Genomic DNA, 25,662 nt, shown 5'->3' on the forward strand with positions numbered 1-25,662 from the left:
CTTCCACCACACCACCGTGATAGTGACACCAATCCCTCTGAAGAGCGCACTCACCAGATTGTATAGCCTCCCACTCTCGTGTTCGGCAAAACAGCAATTGAACCACACCTGGGTTGCATGTGATGAACCGTGAATCCAATCAAGCCAGCTCCATATGTGAAAAAATGAATAAAGTGCTCCACATAGCGTGATACCATTTTGACAGATTTATTAAAATCACTTCAAACACACTTCAATGGTTACACTCACTTTTAAACTGAAACATAAAAGCCTTTAAAAGAATATACAGCAAGCAACAGGATTAGTGATCCAACGGTGCACCGCGGTCACAGCGGACCTGAAGTGTTAACTGGTGTATCTCTCACCCAACCTTCTAAGGCCCAGCCATCCGATCAGTGTAGTCCTCCTCAGACAGCGGCATCTAATGTCAGTGCGATGGAATGCCGTGTAACCATGCCCAAGACATGTTTCGTCGAAAAGACTTCTTCAAATGGGATTGGCTACACGGACGGTTCATCAATCCTTATATACTATCTATGATCAGTCATGTGATCATCATCAGTCATGTGACCTCCTGCTCTGCACATGCTCACACAATCTCTTTTCATGATAAAAATAATATTTTTCATGACACTATTATTATTAATATTTGTATGTATAAGTAGAGGGTCATAGGCATTATGCTGCTCTGACCCATTATTTTACACAATTTATATTAGCGCCGCTATCTCTATCTGTACATGTGTGAGAGGTATAGTTTTGGGATTCTGATCAGTTTACTTATTTATTTAAGTGGCAGCTTTTTTCACAGTACACTGTGTATGTACACACATTTTGTATTTGTTTACACATCTTCTATATTGCTTTGCACTTTTCTTTGGCGCAGTGGAGTAAGAGAGATTCAGGGGCGGTTTATTTGTATATCTCTTGCTACAAACCATTAACAAACCTACAGTCCCTGTCTTGTTTGCACTGTCTGTATACTGCCGTTCAGAGTATAAAGGGCCTTTCCTTTTTTTAATTTGGGTGCGGGGTTCCCCTTAATATCCATACAGGACCCAAAGGGCCTGGTAATGGACTGGAGGGTACACATGCCGTTTGTCTCACTGATTTTCATCCATTGCCAGGACCCGACATTACATTAAAGCGACAAGCAGTTTTAAATGACTTTTTTCCCTTTTAAAAATGTCATTTTGTGCAGGGACTGTTCTAAGCACAGGAAACACGCACCACTTTACAGGCATACTATAGACACCCCCCAGGTACAATATTTAAAGGAATATTTCTCTTTTTTTTTTTTTTTTTTACTTTAAGCATCATTAAAATCACTGCTCCCGAAAAAACGACCGTTTTTAAAAGTTTTTTTTGCATTGATACATGTCCCCTGGGGCAGGACCCGGGTCCCCAAACCCTTTTTAGGACAATACCATGCAAATTAGCCTTTAAAATTTAGCACTTTTGATTTCGAACGTTCGAGTCCCATAGACGTCAATGGGGTTCTAACGTTCGTGCGAATTTTCGGTCCGTTCGCCGGTTCTGGCGCGAACCGAACCGGGGGGTGTTCGGCTCATCCCTACCCAGCACAATGTAATTGCATTGTAACACATCACAGCTGCACAGATATGAACCATCTGTGAGTTATTGTGTGCTGCATTAACCACTTCAGCCCTGGAAGAATTTACCCCCTTCCTGACCAGAGCACTTTTTGCGATACGGCACTGCGTTGCTTTAACTGACAATTGCGTGGTCGTGGCACGTTGCACCTGAACAAAATAGACATCCTTTTTTTCCCACAAATAGAGCTTTCTTTTGGTGGTATTTGATTACCTCTGCAGTTTTTATGTTTGCGCTATAAACAAAAAAATAGCGACAATTTTGAAAAAAAAAGCAATATTTTTTACTTTTTGCTATAATAAATATCCCCAAAAAATATATAAAAAAAATATTTTCCTCAGTTTAGGCCAATATGTATTCTACATATTTTTGGTAAAAAAAAAAATTGCAATAAGCGTGTATTGATTGGTTTGCGCAAAAGCTATAATGTCTACAAAATAGGGGATAGATTTATGGCATTTTTATTATTAATTTTTTTTTTATTATGTCAGCGATCTGCGATTTTATCGTGACTGTGACATTATGGCTGACACATCGGACCCTTTTGACACTATTTTGGAACCATTGTCATTTATACAGCGATCAGTGCTATAAAAATGCACTGATTACTATGTAAATGACACTGGCAGGGAAGGGATTAAACACTAGGTGGCGATCAAGGGGTTAAGTGTGTCCTAGGGAGTGATTCTAACTGTGGGGGGGGTGGCCTACCTAGGACATGACAGCGATCACTGCTCCCGATGACAGGGAGCAGTAGATCTCTGTCATATCATTAGGCAGAACAGGGAAATGCCTTGTTTACATAGGCATCTCCCCGTTCTGCCGCTCCGTGACACGATCGTGGGACACCGGCGGACATCGGGTCCCGCAGGCACGGTCAAGGAGCATGCAGTGGGCGCGAGCACGCCCACAGTGCCACGTCTTAAAGGGGATGATGTACCTGTATGCCCATTTGCGCATCCGTGCCATTGTGCCGACATATATCGTCGGGCACTGGTCAGCGGTTAAAAGGACTTCCTATGCAATATTCCCACACTCCTGTAGAAATGGCTGTATTTATAATTGGGTACTGAAGCGACCACCGACTGGAACCGTATATAGTCATAGAGAGAAATGTCACCAGCACACCAGGATCTCCAAAAATGGGTCCAAAACTTTAATCAGCGATCACATATTTACAGCAGAAAGCTGCTGTAGATATGTGATCGCTGAATAAAGTTGTGGACCCATTTTTGGAGATCCTGGTGTGCTGGTGACGTTTCTCTCTCTGCATTAAAAGAAAGTACATTTACAATCTTTAGTGCTCTGTGGTGCGTAGGCTGCCCATTCAAAGTGAAGGGTCTGCTTTAACGCAGGGTACAGAACCAAACAAACACTGCTTTATTACAGCCTGTGCATTACTCCAACACACAAGGTGATATTTCACTGAGAGAAGCTAGCACTGACGTCATTACATACGCTCGGTTGAATGGCTCTTGTGTTTTTTCACTTTATCCTTTCTGCAGTGCCTTGAGAGTACCAGTTTGAATAATAGAGTGGTGTTTTTATATACTACACTATGCTGGCTCCTTTGTTCTTTTCCCTTGTGCTTTTTATTACTTGCTGAGAACAAAGTGGTTGTTGAATTGCTTGAGCGCTGCTTGACCTCCCATTTAGAGTTCTCCATTTTTGCTAAGGAGATAGTCTTCTTTGCGGTGGTGAACCTGAGTCACCGATCTTTTGGATTTTAACTTGCACAATTATGTTCTAATTGGTTAGCACATTTGTTATATTTATACTCCATTTTCTGGTCATTGTCACTTGTCATTGGCTTTCACTGTGTTTTAGTTTATGCTTCACTGGTTACCAAAACAAAAATGAGATCCATTGTAACCTTCGATTTTGTTAAGATTCTTTTTGGACTAGCTAAAATTGGCTATAGTCATTTATGAAGTAGGGTTAGCAAGGAAAGGGTTAATTTTGTCTTAGTTAAGACTACTTGTCTTTTTTTTACCTGTTTATTTAATGAAACTTGTATTAATGGATGTTCATAGGTGGACATTTATAAAAAATATTTGATAAAGGACTTGTCAAAAACTGTGTGGTGTTTTTATTTACACTTGTCATTTATTGGTAAATAAGTAGGGGTACTATGTAGGACCTGGGGCCCCCTTTTTAAGGGGGCTTCCAGATTTCGATAAGGCTCCCTCCTGCACCCCCACATCTACTGGGGCAGGGTTGTGGAGAAGAGGCCCTTGTCCTCATCAACATGGGAGCAAGGTGTTTTGCCAGGCCCCTACTCCCCGACAAAGCACCTCCTCATGTTGAGGGCACATGGCTTGGTATGGTTCAAAAGGGGGGGTATGCTCATTCCCTCCCCCTTTGCCGGCCTGCTGGGCTGCATTCTCAGATAAGGGTCTGGTATGAATTTTGGGGGGGGACCTCAAGCCCTTTTTTTTTTTTTTACATTTTTGGTATGAGGTCTCCTCCAAAATCCATACATTGGAGGGATGGGACCACACGCCATTTTTTTTTTTAATCATTTGTTACTGTCGACTCTTTTGTTTACATTCTGTTGACAGCGGAAAATCCCTACTTACAACAGTTATGGTTGTTAGGGGGCTGAGGGATGCGGGCCCCTTAGCTACCAACAGCTGAAATGTCACATTTAGCAGTGGTAGGAATAGTACCGCTCACATCCAGCTGCAGCCAGATGGCCAATCTGCGTTAAATTAAGGTGCAAAAACACATGTTAAATACTACAAAATAAAAAAAAATAATTAACTCATGCTGTATTTTTTTTTTTTTTTTTATTATCAAATTTTTATTTATTTTCCATTACAGGGGGTCCCCGGGTTACAAACAAGTTAGGGACTGTAGGTTTGTTCTTAAGTTGAATCTGTTTGTAAGTCGGAACAGGTACATATTTTAAGTGTAGCTCCAGCCAAAAAAAAATATTTTTAAGCTTTTTGGATAGCATAGGGAAGGGTTAACACCCCTGTAACATTTTTTTGCTGTATGTGCCCCTGTTCAGAAGATTTCACCTCACTTTCTGTCTCAATGACAATTGGATTTTGAAAATTTTGGGTTGTTGTGGAAACAAGGATTGGTGATAAAGCATCAGTGGAGGTACCTTTTCCCCATAATAGCTCTTACAGGAGTGAATTTCCCTTCCTAGGGGTAGATTTCCTCTCACTTCCTGTTGTCTCCCTCCGTTTGTAAGTAGGAGTCGTTTGTAAGTCGGATGTTTGTAACTAGGGGACCCCCTGTATATACATTAATTCATACTTTAAGTCTACAATATTTGATTTTATCCAAATAAATACATTTTATCTTTTAACAATTCTTCCCCCTTTCAAACAAACAAAAAGAAAAAAAAAAAGAAAAAAAAGCCCCAACCCCCAATAAATCATTTAAACAATTCCTTCCCCCTTCCTCTTTCCTTATGTCTCCCACCCCCACACCAGTAGTGCTCCCTCCCCCTCTCGTCTCATCTCTTCCTCTAGATATAGTATTTCCATTGTGCTTCACACTCCCCTTCCAAATCCACAAAGTTTAAAAGACATTCCATCCTTGTGAAGAAGAAAAAAAAAAAAAAAAAACCCTCAACCTGTACAAAAAATTATTGTTTTAGGAGGCTACTAAGCCAATTCAAATCACTCCTAAGCGTCAACCTTAATATCCAAAAATACTATATGAGGTATAACTTCTATGAGCCATACATCCTTCATAATCAGTGAGTATATATACCATCTTCCCTTTACTATATCTATTCGGACTATCCCTTCTCTTCTGTGCCCCCTTCCTACCTAAGTGTTCTATCTCTTCCCATTTCCCCACCCCTTATCCCTTCCCCGTATTCAACCCCACTCAGAAATATTAAAAAAAAAAAGAAAAACTTGTGTATAACTCCATGTAACTAAAAAAAAAAAACGTGAAAAAAGCAAATAAGGGGGAAGAGGAAGAGAAAAGAAGAAAGAAATAAAAAAAATAAATAAATAAATAATTCAACAAATTTATATATATCCCCCCCCCCCCCTCGGGACACCAGCAATCGAACCCAGAGACCACACAGCTCTTTACATCATTACTCTATCTAATCTCTTTCAAGCAGCGCACCCATCCTGCCCATATTTCAGTGTTTTTATCTTTCCTGTCTTTCACTGCATGCAACCATCTTTCGGCCTCCATTATTAAGTTAACCTCTTTCTTCCAGTCCACCAAGGTTGGACTTCTAGTTTGTTTCCATAGCCTAGGTATTAGTGATTTGGCAGCATTTAGTAAGTGTGGAATAACACTATTCTTATAAGCTCTAGCAGACATTGAAGTTCCATGAAACAAAAAATTCCAGGGCGTCACCTCTATTGGTCCGGGGGATAACCTTTCAGCCCAAGGAGCGATTGCTTCCCAGAACACCTTAATCTTAGGGCAAGACCACCATAGGTGGAGAAAGGTGCCTTTCTGTCCGCACCCTCTCCAACTTCTGGCGTCTGCCGTCAGGAACATCTTTGCTATCTTAACTGGGGTCCAATACCACCTAGTCATAAATTTATATGACGTTTTTTGGATCTGTGAGCTTATAGACATAGAGTGCGTCAAGTTAATGAGTTTCTTAATTTGTACTGTGGTAAGGTTTTGACCTAATTCTCCTTCCCAATCTCTGATAAAGTATGGAACCGTTTGGTTTTGTGTCGCGAGAACCAATCTATACATCTGTGACAACAAATGTCTTTCAATGGGTATATTTACACACATGGATTCAAAAGCAGTAAGAGAACTCACTGGTCTCGTCCAGGGTTTCAAGCCCTTGAAAAAGCACCCCAATTGGTGGTATCTCCACTCCTCCATAGGTACCCTCCCTATTTTCAATGTCAAATCTCGCAGGGGGGTTAATGTTCCATAAGGGGCAAATTTGCCACATGTCGTATCCCCATCCCTCCCCCAAGCTCTAAAAATCCCACCTCCTCCCCTGGAGGAAACCATGGGCATCCCTCCAATGGGGTCAGAGGGGATATCCGAGGGGCATAGTCCCCTGATTGATTTAAATTGATTTAATTTATCCCAAATCAAAAGTGTGCTCTTTGTTAATGGTGACGTCCATTTTGAAAGACCCCTGTCTGTACTCGGAATTCACAGGATTCCGGGCAGCTTCCTGCCTGCCATTACCTGCTCTAAGGGGACCCATATTTTCTTTAAGGAGTCGTGGCACCAGTTCAGGATCCGCACTAAAGACATTGCTCTATAATATAAAGCTACATCTGGTAGTCCCATTCCTCCTTCCAATTTGCCTCTACACAAAATATCATACGCCAATCTGGGATGTTTATCGTTCCATACAAATGCTATGAAGGCCTTTCGTAAGGTTTTAAAAAAACTTTGTGGGAGTGTAATTGGCACTGTGTGGAAAAGATAAATTATTTTGGGTAATACACTCATCTTTATGGCGCTGACCCTTCCAAACCACGTTAATAACCGACCCCTCCATTTCTGCAGGTCCCCCATTACCCCCTTCATTAGGGACCATAGTTTAAATCATACAGCAGTTTAGGATCTGCTGTAATATGTATTCCTAAATATGCCAATGAGTTTTTGTTCCAAATAAAGGGATAAGAATTTTGCAAGATCTTTTTCATCCCTAATGGGACCTGACTAGGTAACAGTACAGACTTTTCAAAATTTATTTTGAAGTTGGATAAATCTCCAAACTTAGAAACCTCTGCCATCAAAGCCGGCAGTGATGTCTGTGGTGATGAAAGATAGAATAATAAGTCGTCGGCATATGCCGAGACTTTGTATTCGACTGATCCAACCCGTACCCCCTGAATTTCAATATTTCCCCTCACTTTGCAAAGGAATGGTTCTACTATCATAGCAAAGAACAACGGGGACAATGGACACCCTTGTCTCATGCCATTACATATTTGGAAATAATCCGACAGTGTGCCATTTACTTTAACTCTCGCTCTCAGTGTGGCATATAATGCTGCAACCCAGCCCATCATGCGTTCCCCCAGACCCATCCCCCTTAGCACCTCCGTCATGAATCCCCAGTTCATCCTGTCAAACGCCTTTTCGGCATCCATTGACAGTATCACTCTTGGGGCCTTGTTAGGGCTGTGTTGCATCCAATGAAGGGTGTGTAATGACCGAATGGTGTTATCTCTGGCCTCACGACCCTTCATAAAGCCTGTCTGATCAGAGTGAACTAGCTTCAATATATGGTCCTGTAACCGAAGAGACAAAATTTTTGCTAAAACCTTAGTATCTGAGTTTAACAAGGAGATGGGTCTGTAGTTTGCGCACTGCTGGGTGTCTTTCCCTGGTTTAGGAAGTATCGTTATGTATGCCAACAAGGCCTCTGGAGGTAGTGGATTGGAGGCATTAATTGAATTAAAGTAGCTACATAGTGGGCCTCCTAATCTGGTAATACATTTCTTATAGTATGAATTGGTAAACACATCTGGTCCTGGGCTTTTACCTTTTGGCAGACTCGATATTACTTTGTTTATTTCATTAATAAAGATTGGTCTATCTATTTCTTCAATTAAAGTGGGCAGCAGTGAGGGCAGCGCTGAGTCTTCTATATACTCTCGAATTTCTAATTTACGCTGTTCCTCCGTCGCACTCGACGAAACAGCATGAATATTATATAAAGCCTTATAAAATTTGTGAAATTCTGCCGCAATGGCTTGAGATTCCACTATCTTTTTATTTTGGACTATTAGACTATGAACATACCTGGATTCTTGCTGTTTTTTAAGCTGTCTAGCAAGTAGCCGACCACATTTATTGCCCTGCTCATAAAACCGATGCGCATAGTATCTGTGCTTATTTTTAGCTTTACGGTCTAAGCATTGTGCTAAATACTCATGCTGTCTTTAACAAGTTTTTTTGTGAATTACAGGTTCCAGAGTTAAATACCACACAAGTTATTTTAAACCAATTACTCATGTGGTGTTTAACTCACTAATCAGAAGTTTCTCTTTTCTTTGTTCAGTTTGTATTCTGTAGTTCTGCTTTTTTGCAGATTCACAAAAAAAAAAAATCACTCAGCTTAGAAAAGGGAAATGTCATATGGGTACTGAATGATATATATTAGTTTTGCAATTTGGGAATTTTTGTTTAGACTTGTTGGTTATAGTTTGACTGTGAACTGTTATTACTTTTTTTGTTACAGCTGGTGGAAAATGTTATATGTCAGCCAAATCCTCGCTTGTGGAAAAAATGTCAGTGTATCACTAAGCAAACTATTTTTATAGATTTCTCTACCTTATGGAGGCATCTTTTACACTCTGAATTATTCAGATGTTCAGACCTAAAATATGTTGGAACAGATATGTTCAATAATTTTCACAAATTTAAAAATCATAAAAAGTAAAGCACAACACCACTAAAGAAAAAAGGTTATAAGAAAATAAATGAGGAAGAAGAATAAAAAGGAATTCCCTAAAGGTGCCTCATATTTCCACATGCACAATCCCCTTATAAACACACACTAATTATATTAAGAACATAAATAGTGTAAAAAAAAATATAAAATCCCATAAAAATGTATAAAAATAATGTGATACTAATGGATATCACCACAAAAATATATCCTAAAAAATTATATATATCAGTGTACCCAAGATCAACAATTATTTATTAAATCTATCCCCCACAATTGTAATCCAGTAGGGTCCCTGTTGTGTACTGTAGTAGAATGCTTAGATAAAAAATGCTTCTGATATGCTATAGCGATATCGTAAACATGTTCTTGTATTCTCTTTCCCTAATTTGCTTTTTGAACGACCTATATATTGCATCCCGCAAAAACACTGCAGGCAGTACACCGCCCCCTTTGTGTCGCATGTCATGCAATCATTCATTGTAAATTCTCTCCTGGTGATCTCAGATATAAAAGTTTTTCTCTTTTTCTTATTGCCTATAGCAGCATTACAGCCCCGACATCTGCCACATGCATAGAATCCATTCTGTTGAAAAAAGTTCTACCCTGCATGGGGGGCTCGTTAACTGATCTGCCCACTCTGTCCCTCACAAGGGGGGCCTTTTTGTAAATTAACCTTGGTTTTTCTGGTAAGATACTCCTTAATTGCTTGTCAGCTATAAGAACAGCCCAATGTTTGATTATCCTTTCCACTTTCTTATGTTGGTAGTTGAAATCCAACACTATTGCAGTGAAAAAGTCTATACCTGATGTCACACCATCTTTATATTGAAGTAAATTCTCCCTTTTCACTTGCTCCACCTCCCTTATATGATTCATTATCACGTTCTTATCATAACCCTTGTTAACAAATCTATTTCCTAAAACATTGACTTGTTGCAAATAATCCTCAGTAGAGCTGGGCGAACGGTTCGGCTTGAGCATCAGTTCAGGCCTGTCAGAAACCATGATATCAGACCAAGACAGAAGTACAGTTAAATTACACTTGTTTAATAATAAAAGTCAAAAGAACAAACGTAGTCAAAACATAGCCAAAGTTCAGTAACCGTAACAGATAGCCAAACCAAAAGTCAGGGATCAATGTAGTGGAACAGGATCTGGAGCAAGAAGGGATGTCAGCAAAGCCAGTCTTTAAACAGGAGCGCAGGAGATAGTTTCTTGTGATGTGACCAAGGCGAAGGCAGAGCTCCTCTGGACTGGACGGCTTAAGTAGGCAGGACTAACCACCAGGCTTGAGGTGAAAACATCTATGGAAATCACAGAGGAGGACAGGGGCATGTACGTCCGAGGATGAGACTCAAGAGCATTCCTCCGGACCCTACCCTTTCCAGTGCACCAGGTACTGTATGCACCCACAGAACCTACCGGAGTCAACAATGGACTGTACTTCATACTCCTCATGGTTCTCAACCTGTACAGGGTGAGGACGTGGTACAGAGGTGGTAAAGCGGTTGCAGATCAAAGGTTTTAATAAGGAGACATGAAATACATTCAAAACGCATATTAGAAGGAAGATCTAATGCGTAAGCATTACCGTATTCTTCGCAGGGTTAATCCTGCGAAGAATACGGAAAAGCCCAATAAACTGAGGTTGCGAGAGGACAGCCAGGCCCTGTCCCCAACCTGATAGGAAGGCGCAGGCAGGCGTCTGCGGTCAGCATCAAGTCTGTACCTATCATTAGCATGACACAAAGCCTCCTGGACTTGTGCCCAAGAGTCAGGCAACATGGAAGGTTGGAAACCATAATTCACCATAAACGGGGACAATCGGGAAGCAGAATTCAAGGCACTGTTGTGAGCAAACTCTGACCACGGTAATAGGTCTGACCAGTTGTTATGATGGTCGGAAATATAGCAATGTAGGAATTGCTCCAATGACTGATTGGCTCGTTCATTAGACTGTGGGTGATACGCAGAGGAGAAAGCAAGCTGAATTCCCAACTGTGCACAAAAGGCTCGCCAGAACCGGGACACAAACTGACTACCCCTGTCCAAGACAATCACCTTGGGTAGCCCATGTAAGCGAAAGATCTCCCGAGCAAAAATGGAAGCCAGTTCCTTAGAAGTGGGCAACTTCTTAAGTGGAATATAATGACACATCTTTGAGAACCGGTCAACCACCATAAGGATAACAGTGTTGCCTTGGGAGTTGGGTAACTCCACAATGAAATCCATAGACAGGTGGGTCCAGGGCTTCTCTCCATTGGGTATAAGTTGTAGGAGGCCCACTGGAAGGTGTTGTGGAGGCTTACTCTGAGCACACACGAAACAGGCAGCTACGAAGGCAGTTACATCAGCACGTAGACTTGGCAGCCAGAATTGCTGGGAAATGGCCCAAACGAGTTGACTCTTCCCAGTGTGGTCAGCTGCCTTGGGAGAATGGTAAGTCTAGAGCACCGCAGTACGGAGACCCTCTGGGATAAAGCAGTGGTCACAAGGTTTCTCAGGAGGAGCATGGACCTGAGCAGCAGGTGTGAACCATAGCCAGAATACGATCAGGAGGAATCACAGGAACCGGAACCGACTCCAACTTGGAAGTGGAGGAAAATTGTTGTGACAAGGCATCAGCCCTTACATTCTTAGTACCGGGTAAGAATAAGACAATGTAATTGAAACTTGACAGGAAAAGAGCCCATCGCACCCTTCTGGGAGAGAGGCATTTAACCTCAGACAAGAATGTGAGATTCTTATGGTCAGTAAGAATAAGAACTGGCACAGTGGTACCTTCGAGGAGATGTCTCCATTCTTTCAGGGCTAAAATGATCGCCAACAGCTCTCTGTCACCAATCTCATAATTGCACTCCACAAGTGACAATTTCTTGGAAAAGTAGCCACACGGATGCAAAGCACTCTCAGAGGTAGTATGTTGAGACAGAAGGGTGCCAACACCAGTCTCAGAAGCCTCAACCTCAAGAATAAAAGGTAACGTAGGATCAGGATGTGCCAACATAGGAGAAGAAACAAAGGCAACCTTGAGACTCTCAAAGGCCTTAATGGACTCCGAAAACCAACTCTGTGGGTTACCGTCCTTTCTGGTCATATCAGTCAGGGACTTGACCAGAAGTTCCGAATAAACTTCCGATAATGGTTGGCAAAGCCCAAGAAACGCTGCAGAGGATGTAAACCCACGGGTCGGGGCCACTGTAGGACTGCTAAAAGTTTCTCTGGTTCCATTTAAAAACCAGCAGTGGAAATGACATGGAATTTAACCTGTTCACGATGGAACTCGCACTTCTCCATTTTACAATAGAGATTGTTCTTCTCTTAGTTTCTGAAGCACATGACAGACATCTGTGTGGTGGCTCTCCAGGGACTTGGAAAATATGAGGATATCATTGAGATAAACCACCACACATAACTGCAACAAATCTCAGAGGACATTGTTAATAAATTCCTGGAAAACTGCTGGGGCGTTACAAAGGCCAAAATGCATTACGAGGTACTCATAGTGGCCTGTTCTGGTACTAAACGCAGTTTTCCACTCGTCGCCCTCCTTAATCCTCACAAGATTGTATGCTCCTCTCAAATCAAGCTTCCTGAAAACCGTTGCTCCCTTGAGGCGGTCAAATAACTCCGTAATCAACGGAATCGGATGGGCATTCATAATCGTGAAACGATTGAGACCCCTATAATCAATACAAGGTCTCAGTTTACCACTCTTCTTCAGAAAGAAGAAACCAGCACCAGCAGGAGACGTGGATTTGCGGATGAAACCTCGAGAAAGTGCATCTGCAACATACTCCTCCATGGCCTTATCCTCCAAGACCGACAAAGGGTAAACCTGAACACGAGGGGGTATGGCACTAGGTTGAAGGCCAATTGCGCAATCATACGGCCAGTGTGGAGGCAAACTACTGGCTTGACTTTTGTCAAAGACCTCGCTAAAATCACGGTACTCCTCCAGCAGGGAGGAGTGTAAAGAGGTGCACAGGACCTTGGCTACCTTCTGGAAGCATGTCTCACTGCATTGTGGTGACCAGGAGAGAACCTCAGCATGGAGCCAATCAAAAGAGGGGTTGTGCCTCTGTAACCAAGGATAACCAATAACCAGTGTAAACTTAGGTGAGGAAATAACTTGTAATAATAATAACTGGGTATCCTTAATAGAGCGCCCTTCCAACACATAGACACCCCCACAGCGCCAATATCTCTAAATACAATAAAATGTGCTGACCAGTGTTATGTGGTGAGCGCCACTAACTCTAATTAACTAATTCAGAAAATAGTGCTGACCAGTGTTAGATAACAAAATAAAAGTGAAAACGTGAAAACTAAGAAAAGCTGCCCCTTTAGAATATAAATCATGCATACAAAATACCGTATTTATCGGCGTATAACACGCACCGGCGTATAACACGCACCTCAATTTAGGAGGGAATTTTAAGGAAAAAAAACTTTTAGGAGGGAAGTTGAAGGGAAAAAAACTTACATTTAAATGCCCATCATTGCAGCCTTCTCAGTGCAGCCTTGTCAGTGCAGCCATGTCAGTGCAGCCTTGCTAGTGCAGCCTTGCCAGTGCAGCCATGTCAGTGCAGCCTTGCCAGTGCAGCCATGTCAGTGCAGCCTTGCCAGTGCAGCCATGTCAGTGCAGCCTTGCTAGTGCAGCCATGTCAGTGCAGCCTTGCTAGTGCAGCCATGTCAGTGCAGCCATGTCAGTGCAGCTTTCCCCAGTGTCCAGTCCAGCCTTGCCCCAGTGCAGTCTTGCTGAAGCCTCTGAGCTTCAAAATCGCTGACTGCGATTTGAAAATGGCGCCGCCGGCGCCGAAATACACAGAGCCGGTCCTCGGCTCTTTTCGGCGGCTCTCGTTTACTTTCGGTTCCACTCGGACGGTGAGCGGAGCTATCCGAAACTAGCCAAGTATACTCGGCTAGGTTCGGGCGGCGCTCGAGTGAAACCGAAAGCCGCCGAGAAGAGCCGAGGACCGGCACTGTGTATTTCGGCGCTGGCGGCGCCATTTTCAAATCGCGATCAGCGATTTTTTCGTTCTGACAGGTCAGGATCGCAGGGGATCGGCGTATAACACGCACCCGCGATTTTCCCCTGATTTTAAGGGGAAAAAAGTGCGTGTTATACGCCGATAAATACGGTATTTGATCCTACATGCCACTGATTGCCTAATAATCTCCTAGAGGCACATGGGATAAATATGGGGCGCTAAAAATATTCTGTGACCAAAAAATCTGTGTTTAGCACAATAGTGGTGGGACCCTCCTATTGTGCTTATGTAACACTTAGCGAATAAATGAAGCTATTAATCCACAAATAGCAACATGAGCAATATATAGAATTGTGACATTCAAGTGAAACTCAATGTGAAATTGATGTGAAATCACTGCACTTCATGCTGTGACATAACAAAACATCATATGACAGTCCATATATAACAGATCCATCCAAGAGGAACTGTTGGTGACCACATTTAGTGAAATATCAGCTGCATACATTCAAGTGTCTTCGTGTGTCTTCCACCTCACCCCTGTGTTCAGTGAATCACACCCTCCAGAAATGCACTCACCGAATTACAATGCCAGCACTTTCATGCAAGGCAAAAAACGCTTGCTTTACCACACTCAGGGGTAAATGGAATAATCGGTGTCCAGGAGGATAGTTGTTATATAGATCCACATGTAAGAAAATAAAGTGCTCCAATAGTGTAAATCAGCAAATAACATTTATTAAAACCACTGCAATCTTCAACTGATGCACTCACATTGTACAAAAGATAAAACAGCAGAAATCATGTGCGGATCACATCAATCTTCAAGCAATCTTCAAACAGGTGTAAATCAAACAATAAAACAACTGTTGGTCATGGCGGACCCGAGGTGTGCTTTCTCTGGGCTGCAGTATACACTGCAATCTCACCCCTCCCTTCGGCTATCCTCCGCTCCTCCGTGCACTCAAACTTCCTAACTCCTGTGTAGTTTAACCGCGCTGTGTGTCACGTCTCACAGCCACACCCCCGACATGTTTCGTCATAGGTAGACTTAATCATGGGATTGGTTGTGTAAGCTGTCATTCACCCCTTATACTCGCTCCTAATTGACGCCCATTCGGCCGCGCATGCGCACACCTCGCGTCCCCGTTCTGCTGTCTCTACATGGGATTTCTCATTAAGACTCCTACAAGGCGGAATCGAGCACATACAAAATCTTTTAAAAACATTATGTATAAATCATACTTCTTTAATTGTTATGCATATTATTCCCAGTTGTTGTTCTAAACATTGGATCGATTATGGTAAGTTGGATAAAGGAATCCTGTTTAGAATTCCCCGCTGGACAAGAGTGGTAACCGCACATCTTATTCCATCCAGCCTTATTAAATGCTGGCTGGTGTTCAAACAGCAAGCAGCCACCTAGTGTCCAGTGTCGATATTACAGACTATTCAACATACACAAAAGTATTCATGGTGGGAACCTCTCTTAATTTAATATGTCTTTCCTTTCGGATATAACTTTAAAGAAAGATCTTATAATACGACCCGCTGATAAGGGGGGGGGGGGGGGTGGTTTTACTGGATAAAACGTTTTATTTGGATCAGTTGTTGAAGCTAGTGGGAGATAGATCCACTTATAAAAAATTATCATCTGACCCCACGGAAACATATAAAGCTCAATTGGTAACTCTAGTGGATTGGTGATATAGATTAGACGCAATAAATTCTAGAGAGAAAAGATATCTGATCCCCAGTTCTTGTAGAATCCCGGTAATCTACACCTTACCAAAGGTACACAAGAATATTCAATGCCCACCACTGAGGCCGATTGTGAATGGGACAGGTTCTGTAACAGCCAGATTGGGGGAATTTCTAGATAAATTTCTCCAACCGAGTGTCAAGGCCACTAAGGCATATTTAAAGGACACTGGGGATCTATTGACCTTATTAAACGACGTCAAATTGGATACTTCATCATCGGTGTATATGGTGACAGCTGATGTAGCCTCCCTCTACACCATTATTCAACATGAAGATGCTGCGTTGGCCCTTAATTGGGCATTGAGTAAAAGAGATGACATCCCAGCTGTGCAGAAGAGATTTTTGGGGCATGTATTAGATTTTTGCATGTCCCATAATTATTTTTGGTGCGATGGTGTTTTCTATTCCCAACAGGTTGGCGTGGCTATGGGAGCTAAATTTGCTCCCAGCCTCGCCAACCTGTTCATGGCTGAGTGGGAAGACAGGAAGGTATTTAGCCAGAGACGGCCTCAGTTATTATTTTACCGAAGATTCATTGATGACCTCTTATTCATTTGGGAAGGTACAGAGGAATCAGCGATTGAATTCATACAGGAGCTTAATAATAATTCTAACAACATCAAATTGGAGCATCAAATTAGTAGGACCTCGGTCAATTTCCTTGACGTGATGATTATAAGGGAGAAAGATGCATTAAGAACTAAAGTATTTTTTAAGCCAACCGATCGGAATAGTTTTTTATCAATAAGAAGTGGCCACCACCCGGCATGGATAAAAAACATTCCCAAAGGACAGCTGTTACGTGTCCGACGAAATTGTACTAAATTAGATGATTATTATGAGCAGGCTGAAGTCCTCAATAATAAATTTGTACAAAAAGGGTATGGAGTGGAAACACTAAGCAGGATCACCCAAGAGGTGGCTTCAATTTCCAGGGAACATTGTTTAAAAAATCCCTCAACGGTGTCAGAGGATACTCGACATCAATTTGGATTCATTTCAGGGTTTCACTGTCAGTATAAGGAGATCGAGAATATCTATAAAAAACACTGGCACATTCTGTGTAAGGACAAGCACTTGGGTGAGGTACTGCCGAATCAACCGAGGTTTATATATAGGAGGGCGCCAAACTTCGGAGATCACGTAGTGAAGAAAACACTGGACCCACCAAGGCGGAACGTGTTCGGTTTTGATTTCAAAGGTTTCTACTGTTGCAGGAGATGTGTTTGCTGCCGAACAACAAGAGTGAACCACAGAGGAGTTACGAGTATAACCAATAGGGAAGGGGAGTCCTTTGAAATCAGGGAATTCAGTACATGTAACTCCACACATGTTGTGTATTTAATGTGGTGTCCGTGTGGCTTACTATAGGGATAAAAAATGGATATAGGTTCCATAGTGTCTCCCTACATTTTAAAGAGAAACATCAAAAGGATCCCTCCCTACTACAGTTTTGTGGGATAGATGTAGTCCACCCCTCTTGGAGGGGGTCTAACAGAGTTAGGGACCTATCCCGGAGGGAAACCAGGTGGATATACCTTTTGAAGAGTCTGGCCCCTAAGGGATTGAACATAGAACTGGATCTAAACTGTTTTATTAATGATTTTTAATATGAGACTACCGCAGTTTAGATTGTGTCTCTCTTTTGTAGTCCTTTTCAGCTTCCTTTGTAGTCTCTCTTTTTTAGTAATTTTTTAGTAATGTTTAGTATTTTTTTTAGGGGTCCAACATAGGAGGTATCATCTTCATGAATAAATATTGATATGATAACCCCACTTGGGTGAGAGTGAGGGGGAGTTGGTGAATCTATATCATCATCAGTCCCCGGCCCTGTGCACTCCACCTATATATATTAGATTAATAATAATAGAGAAATAAATTATATTTCTCTATATATCCCTTTTGTCTGGCATATTTTTGATAATCTTCATATAATATGCACAGATTGACAGTTATATAAACTGCGTAGGTCGTATATTGGACTAATTTTTAATATACAATATACATCGTTATGGGGTTAAAATTTTTAACTTTAGATATACTCCTGAAAGGGTTGATATATTAAAATAAGATAGAGTCTTATCATGATTGCTCAGGTCTTATATTGGACTAATTTTTAATATATAACATATATTTTAAGTGGTTCTAATTTTAAAGTTATATCCGAAAGGAAAGACATATTAAATTAAAAGAGGTTCCCACCATGAATACTTTTGTGTATGCTGAATAGTCTGTAATATCGACACTGGACACTAGGTGGCTGCTTGCTGTTTGAACACCAGCCAGCATTTAATAAGGCTGGATGGAATAAGATGTGCGGTTACCACTCTTGTCCAGCGGGGAATTCTAAACAGGATTCCTTTATCCAACTTACCATAATCGATCCAATGTTTAGAACAACAACTGGGAATGATATGCATAACAATTAAAGAAGTATGATTTATACATAATGTTTTTAAAAGATTTTGTATGTGCTCGATTCCGCCTTGTAGGAGTCTTAATGAGAAATCCCATGTAGAGACAGCAGAACGGGGACGCGAGGTGTGCGCATGCGCAATGCGCGGCCAAATGGGCGTCAATTAGGAGCGAGTATAAGGGGTGAATGACAGCTTACACAGCCAATCCCATGATTAAGCCTACCTATGACGAAACATGTCGGGGGAGTGGCTGTGAGACGTGACACACAGCGCGGTTAAACTACACAGGAGTTAGGAAGTTTGAGTGCATGGAGGAGCGGAGGATAGCCGAAGGGAGGGGTGAGATTGCAGTGTATACTGCAGCCCAGAGAAAGCACACCTCGGGTCCGCCGTGACCAACAGTTGTTTTGTTGTTTGATTTACACCTGTTTGAAGATTGCTTGAAGATTGATGTGATCCGCACATGATTTCTGCTGTTTTATCTTTTGTACAATGTGAGTGCATCAGTTGAAGATTGCAGTGGTTTTAATAAATGTTATTTGCTGATTTACACTATTGGAGCACTTTATTTTCTTACATGTGGATCTATATAACAACTATCCTCCTGGACACCGATTATTCCATTTACCCCTGAGTGTGGTAAAGCAAGCGTTTTTTGCCTTGCATGAAAGTGCTGGCATTGTAATTCGGTGAGTGCATTTCTGGAGGGTGTGATTCACTGAACACAGGGGTGAGGTGGAAGACACACGAAGACACTTGAATGTATGCAGCTGATATTACACTAAATGTGGTCACCAACAGTTCCTTTTGGATGGATCTGTTATATATGGACTGTCATATGATGTTTTGTTATGTCACAGCATGAAGTGCAGTGATTTCACATCAATTTCACATTGAGTTTCACTTGAATGTCACAATTCTATATATTGCTCATGTTGCTATTTGTGGAATAATAGCTTAATTTATTCGCTAAGTGTTACATAAGCACAATAGGAGGGTCCCACCACTATTGTGCTAAACACAGATTTTTTGGTCACAGAATATTTTTAGCGCCCCATATTTATCCCATGTGCCTCTAGGAGATTATTGGGCAATCCAGTGGCATGTAGGATCAAATATTTTGTATGCAGGAGGAAATAACTTGGAATTTAATTATCTCATGGTGAAGAGCCCCTACGGCCATGGACAACGGAACTGTCTTATGAGTCACATGGGCAGGCTGTAGAGGTCAAGAGCCTCAATGGTAAGTGGAGTGTCACGCAGCTGCAGCGGAATCGAGTGCTTTGATACAAAGGCAGCATCAATGAACAGGCTTGCACAAAGACTGGAGCAGCAGCAGGGTCAGCCTGCAACATAGGTTGTATCGGGGAGGCCATAGTGGGAGATTCCAGGTAAGCCATGCGACTCAGGAGCGTTGGTAACGCCATGGCGAAAAATATTACCAACAAGTGAATTGACTGCATCTTCTGAATTCATGGCCTTCGCCTACTGTCAGAAACCATGAAATCAGACCAAGACAGAAATACAGTTAAATCACACTTGTTTAATAATAAAAGTAAAAATAACAAACGTAGTCAAAACATAGCAAAAGTTCAGTAGCTGTAACGGATAGTCAGTCAAGCCAAAAGTCAGGGTTCAATGTAGTGGAACAGCAAGCAGGATCTGGAGCCAGAAGGGATGTCAGCAAAGCCAGTCTTTAAACAAGAACACAGGAGAGTTTCTTTGTGCCCAAGGTGAAGGCAGAGCTCCTCTGGACTGGACGGCTTAAGCAGGTAGGACTGAGGAGCAGGATCATCAACAGCTGAGTAACTGTGGAGAGAGATGGGAGCTGGCAATTAGCTGACAGCTGAGCGGCCAGCTCAGAGAAGGAAGGTCTCAGCCCAGCCCTGACAAAGCCCTGACAGCCCTGACAAGGCCCAGCATTGGCTGTTCCCCTTCTCGGGGAACACCCAAATTTATAGGATGTTCGGCAGGTGTTCGCCCTGCCAAATGTGCTATACAGTGCATTTTGCGCCCAATCAGGGCACAGTATAAGCTGGTTTTCTAAAGAGCAGGGCCGGGAAGCTGGCCGTGGTGTCCTTAACAACTGATGAGTCATCAGTTGTTAAGTCATCAGCTGTCAATGGGTCATAGCGTGAGTAAAAAATAAATAAAAATGACGGAAAAAAAACAACTTTTTTTTAAACAAAAGCAGCATGGAGTTCCCCCCAAAATCCATACCAGACCCTTATCAGGGCATACAGCCTGGCAGGTCAGCAAAGGGGGGGGACGAGCGAGCGCCCCCCTCCTGAAACATACCAGGCACACCAGGCCATGTGCCTTTAACATGGGGGGTCCAGATCCTGACCCCTCATGTGAATGAATATGGGGTACATAGTACTCCTACCCATTCACCAAAAAAGTGTCAAAAAGTAATAAAAACAAACACAACGTTTTCGACAATTCCTTTATTAAAAAATCACAATCACACCAGCCGTCACACCCGAAAAAAAACAAAAAACAAAACCCCTCCCGCCGACATGAAGGCTGGCTGCCCCCTTCTGACATTACGGACCGGTGCATGCTGGGTCAGTGGCATCCGAAGGGGCGGTGCCACCAGGTGATGTAGCCAGGTGGCCCCACCCCTTACATATATAAGAAATGTCAAACAGGGGAGCCTGCAGTAACTAGCCAGTCTTCTTGTGAGCGGAAGTGTTTTTTTTTTTTTTTGGGTGCATCAGGCGGCGTTATTGACGATGGATTTACATTGGGGGACACTCAAAAACTGTGTGTGTGTGTTTATTACTTTTTGACACCTTTTTGGTGAATGGGTAGGGGGAATATGTACCCGATACTCATTCACATGGGAGGCAGGGATTAAAGGGGGCTTCCAGATTCCGATAAGCTTCCTGCCCGCAGACCCCTACAACCACCGGTCACGGTTGTGGGGATGAGGCCCTTGTCCCAACATGTAGACAAGGTGCTTTTGGGTGCCCTGCCCCAAAGCAACCACACCCCCCCCATGTTGAGTGCATCTGGTATGGTTCAGGAGGGGGGGCGCTTTCTCGTCCCCCCCCTTTACTGACCTGCTGGGCTGCTAGCTCGGATAAGGGTCTGGTATGGATTTTGGGGGGACCCCACGACATTTTTTTAAAGTTTTGTCCTGGGGTTCCCCTTAAAATCAATACCAGACCCGAAGGCCCTGGTACTTGGACTTGGGGGATCCCACAACATTTTTTTCTTTCTTTTTTTTTTTCAATATCCGGGTGTCTGCAATTGCAGCCGCGAGTCATATTTTAAATGTGATTAGATTAGTTTTTTCCTTTTAGTAATGTCATTTTTGCTGCAGCATGTTCTATATATGCTACAGATGCGCCACTTTACAGACAGGCTAAGGGGACCCCCCAGGAACTATATTTAAAGGAATTTTTCATTTTTATTGTTTCACTTTTAGCAGTGATTTTAATGATGCTTAAAGTGAAACAATAAAAATGAAAAATTCCTATATATATTATTGTTTAAAAAAAATAAAAATGGCATTGAAACATGTCCCCCAGGGCAGTACCCGAGCCCCCATACCCCTTTTATGGCCAATTGCTTGCATATAAGCCTTCAAAATGTGCACTTTTGATTTTTCCTGTTCGGCTCCCATAGACTTCAATGGGGTTCACCATTTGGGTTAGAGCTTTTCCCCTGTTTGGGAGTTCTGCTGCAAATCGAACAGGGAGGTGTTCAGCCCATCTCTAATCCTTAGTAGTGGTACAATTCCTTCTTACCTGTAGAAACTGCCCTTTCAGAATATTATCCAACCATGCATTGTGATGACAGCTAGTATGTAGGCATTCCTGTCGGTAGGCTTGAAAAAATTTTTAGTTGACAATTTATTTACATTCTTAATCATTTCAAGATCCAGAAAGGTGACTTTATGAGTACTGAATTTCCAAGATAATTTGATGTTCTTATTGTTCGAATTCATTCTGTCTACAAACTGATTGAGAACTATGTGATCACCTCTCCATATTAGTACAATATCGTTAATAAATTGACAGTACATCACTCATTGTTTTGGTGTGTCACTGAAAATCACTTTCTCTTCCTATCTAGCCATGAATACATTTGCTACACTCAGAGCAAAACGTGCTCCCGTGGCTATACCGCATTTATGTTGGTAATATTTATCACCATACCAAAAGTACGTGGCTGAGGCAAAACTCCAGACACTTGCCTAAATATTGTCTTTGCCTTACACTTAATTCACCCTCTGTATCTAATGCCCATTGTACTGCCTCCAATGCATCATTATGATTGATTATAGTATATAGGGACCTCACATCTGCAGTGGACATGATTAAATCTTCACTTACCTGAACATGTTCCATCAATTTCAATAAACGTTTAGTATCCTTTAAAAAGGCTTTAGTTTTAAAGACCAAGGGTTGTAAGAACTCATCTATGTATTTACCCATCCTGGAACAAACAGAGTCAATACCATTGACAAAGGGTCATCCAGGTGGGTGTTCCCTATTCTTAAATTGGATGTAAACCCAATGTCATCCTTTCTAAATTACTGCCATAGGGGTTATCTATAAGGATATACATGCCTCCTGCATGTATCTTAACCTGTCAAATGTCTCCCCTCTCTCTGTTATTAGACCCGAAAAACTGCATATTCTGTGGGTGGGTCTGTTGTCTGGAGCTCGGTGGGTGGAGTCGTGATGTCAGCAGACTCCCCGCCCACCTCTACACTCCCCTTGTCAATATGCATTTTCTCTGTGTATTTCTAACACTGAACTTCTGCTGAACTTCTGCGATGATCTCTAACATCCAGACAGGAAAGTAACCACATGACTTCAGCATGCCAAATCATGCTGAGATGTGGAACAGCCAATCCTTGCAGAGCTGCTGAAGAAAGGAGTGGGGGAGGGAATTTAAAAATACTGCCTGTGTCTTAGGCTAATGCACGAGATGTAAATCACCTGTCACTCACAGCAAGGGGGAGTATTTGACAAAGTTTTTCTCAGTTTGTCAAGAATTGTCTCACTGAACAATAAAAGGGGATTGCTCAGAGATAGATTAACTCTGTGTGGCAAGACTGGGCTCAAATGATAACAAATCTTATATTCTACAGTATGATATAAAAAAAACAAACAAACATTTTTTCGGGTTTACATCCACTTTAAGTATTTTAGGCAACATATACAGAATAGGTACTTTGCATGTGGTAGGTATGAGATATTTGCCCCCTCTCGTCTTCTTAATATTACTTTGGTCCACTAGATGGCATTGTAGCCATTTTTATTCCAGCTAGGTTTTTTTTGTGTTGATTAGGGAGGTGTGATTCTCCCTAATCACATCTATTTTTCTTGTTATATGTGGATTAGTTTAAACAGGGGGACTGGTACAGAGGTTTTTATGGTGGTCGCTGTAAGAGGATGGATATCTGCATAGTATATGTTTTTTATATTTTAGATAGTGGGATTAATTATATTTTTGTTCCCAGTAATTTAACAATTATTTTGTGGACTTTTGTATGCAAGTATGATGGGATTGTAAGTGGTAGGCAATTATAATTAATATATAATTATTATTAATATATAATATATTAATATAATTATAATATTACAAAATATTATTAAAATATATTTAATCAAATTAATTTGAAACCAGACCACTGAATTGGATAAATAACGGCCACAGCTTTATTAATGTTTTTTAGCAAATTACAAATAAAACATAAGTAATAATACTTTAAATAATCTCATATCAAAGTACAGAATATTTCAAACACAGCCCAGCCACTACGACTCAGGCCTAATAATTCATTACTTTTAACAAACATTATTTCTTTCCCCCAAACAGCAGGCGGAATGATGAACATACCGCCTGGCACCTAACCCCCAGCCCGCGGCCTGTTCAATGCAAGACTGAAAATCAGTATTAAATATATCTAATCCTATGTCGGACAAGTGAATCCTGTCATCTCGGTAGAGTCCAGGCACACCTCCTTCCAACTCCATGTGTCTAAAAGAGAATCCTACCAGGGGGACTAAAATTTGTTTATGTTCTGATTGATTCGTTTTCAAATTTTTTCGAAAGGTTGTAAAAGGAATGAATCTAGCCAGCGAAGCCTTTGTATAATCTCTGAAAATACAACTACTGTATTAGGAGACAGTAGGTGTATTTGTTGAATAGAATGTTGAATACTAAAGATCAGATCTAATGTTTTAACTTGACCAATATCATTGCCTCCTAAACGAATAATGATAACTTTACTGCCTCACAGAAGAAGTCCAATTGGATGAAACGTATGTCAGGCTAGGCACGAAGCAGCGGTGACGTCCGAACACTCGTGGAGGGAGCTGGACAAACAAATGTTTCCATTTTGAGCTTAATTTTATCATTTTTATTGTAAGTACAACTTTTAATAAACTCCTGTGTGCTTTTAAAAGAATATTGCGCAATGAGTTTATCTTCCTCTTTCATATGCTGAATGTGTGACCGGACTCTGGAGTTTCCTTAACTTATAAGCAGAAAAAAAAGTATTAGTTATATCGCACAATTTTGTTAAAATATCGGGAGTAATGGGGGCTCTATTGTCGAGGGATAGGTTAGCCTTTTTTAAACCTTTCATAGCCTGTTTAACAGAAAAGAACATAAACAAGCCGGCAGTGAATTCAATCTAAGGTCTTATTAATATGCGACCAAGAATAATTTTTAACCATTAAGCTATTAAGAAATAGTAATACTATTTGTTCTGAAAAAGAAGAAAGATCCAAGTTATTAGCTTTTAAAAAGGATAGCCATAACATCCATGAAGACATGTAACTTAACCAAGTAGATTTGGCTATAGATCGTTGTATGATAGCAGACACTATATCAGCTCCCACAAATGTTAGGGGCATGGTACTCCACATAAATTTGCCTCTGGCATCAGGGAAAACAATCGATCCATCTGGAAGCGAGAAAGCGAATCTGCCAACAAATTCTCTTTTCCTACATACTGAGCTTTTATCCAGATGTTTAATGAAAAACTTTTAAAAACTAAATATCTCAAAAGCTTAATTGGGTTGGATTTTGATGAAAGGCAATTAATTGCAAATGACACTCCCTTGTTATCTGTACTTACCAGCAAACGCCTATTCCTGAAACAGTCTCCCCAAATTTCAACACCCACTGTAATTGGAAACAACTTTAATAATACTATATTTTTACAAAGCGCTCTATAATACCATGCTTTTGGCCAAAGATTTTTGCACCAATGTTTTTTCCATATTGCAGCAAATCCTATAGACCCAGCTGCATCAGTAAACAGGCAAAACTCTTCTGTAATTATGAATTCTTTTTGCCATATAGTGCAACCATTATAGTGTTCAAGGAAACCCAACCATACTAACATGTCTTCTTTTATATCGCTTGATAATCGAACATGAGAGGAAGGATTTTTTTAAACCTGAAATGAGGGAATATAATTGCCTAGAAAAAAACCCTTCCAATTGGCAAAACCCTAGTGGCAAAGGCCAAGATA

General features: G+C 41.4%; 1 protein-coding gene across 2 annotated transcripts in view; it reads left to right on the plus strand.

Moving 5' to 3' along the window:
* The window catches only part of LOC141110950 (uncharacterized), a 123,397-nt gene that overhangs the window by 17,418 nt on the left and 80,317 nt on the right, over positions 1-25,662 (plus strand). Inside the window, exon 2 of one of the 2 annotated variants that reach the window (XM_073602764.1) lies at positions 24,421-24,545. The exons of the other annotated variant lie outside the window; for it this stretch is intronic. The gene's annotated coding sequence lies outside the window, so the exon portion shown is untranslated. The remainder of the gene's footprint in view (positions 1-24,420; positions 24,546-25,662) is intronic. 2 annotated transcript variants of the gene reach the window in all.

The sequence above is a fragment of the Aquarana catesbeiana genome, linkage group LG10, assembly GCF_042186555.1.
Source record: "Aquarana catesbeiana isolate 2022-GZ linkage group LG10, ASM4218655v1, whole genome shotgun sequence".
Classification (NCBI taxonomy): Eukaryota; Metazoa; Chordata; class Amphibia; order Anura; family Ranidae; genus Aquarana; species Aquarana catesbeiana.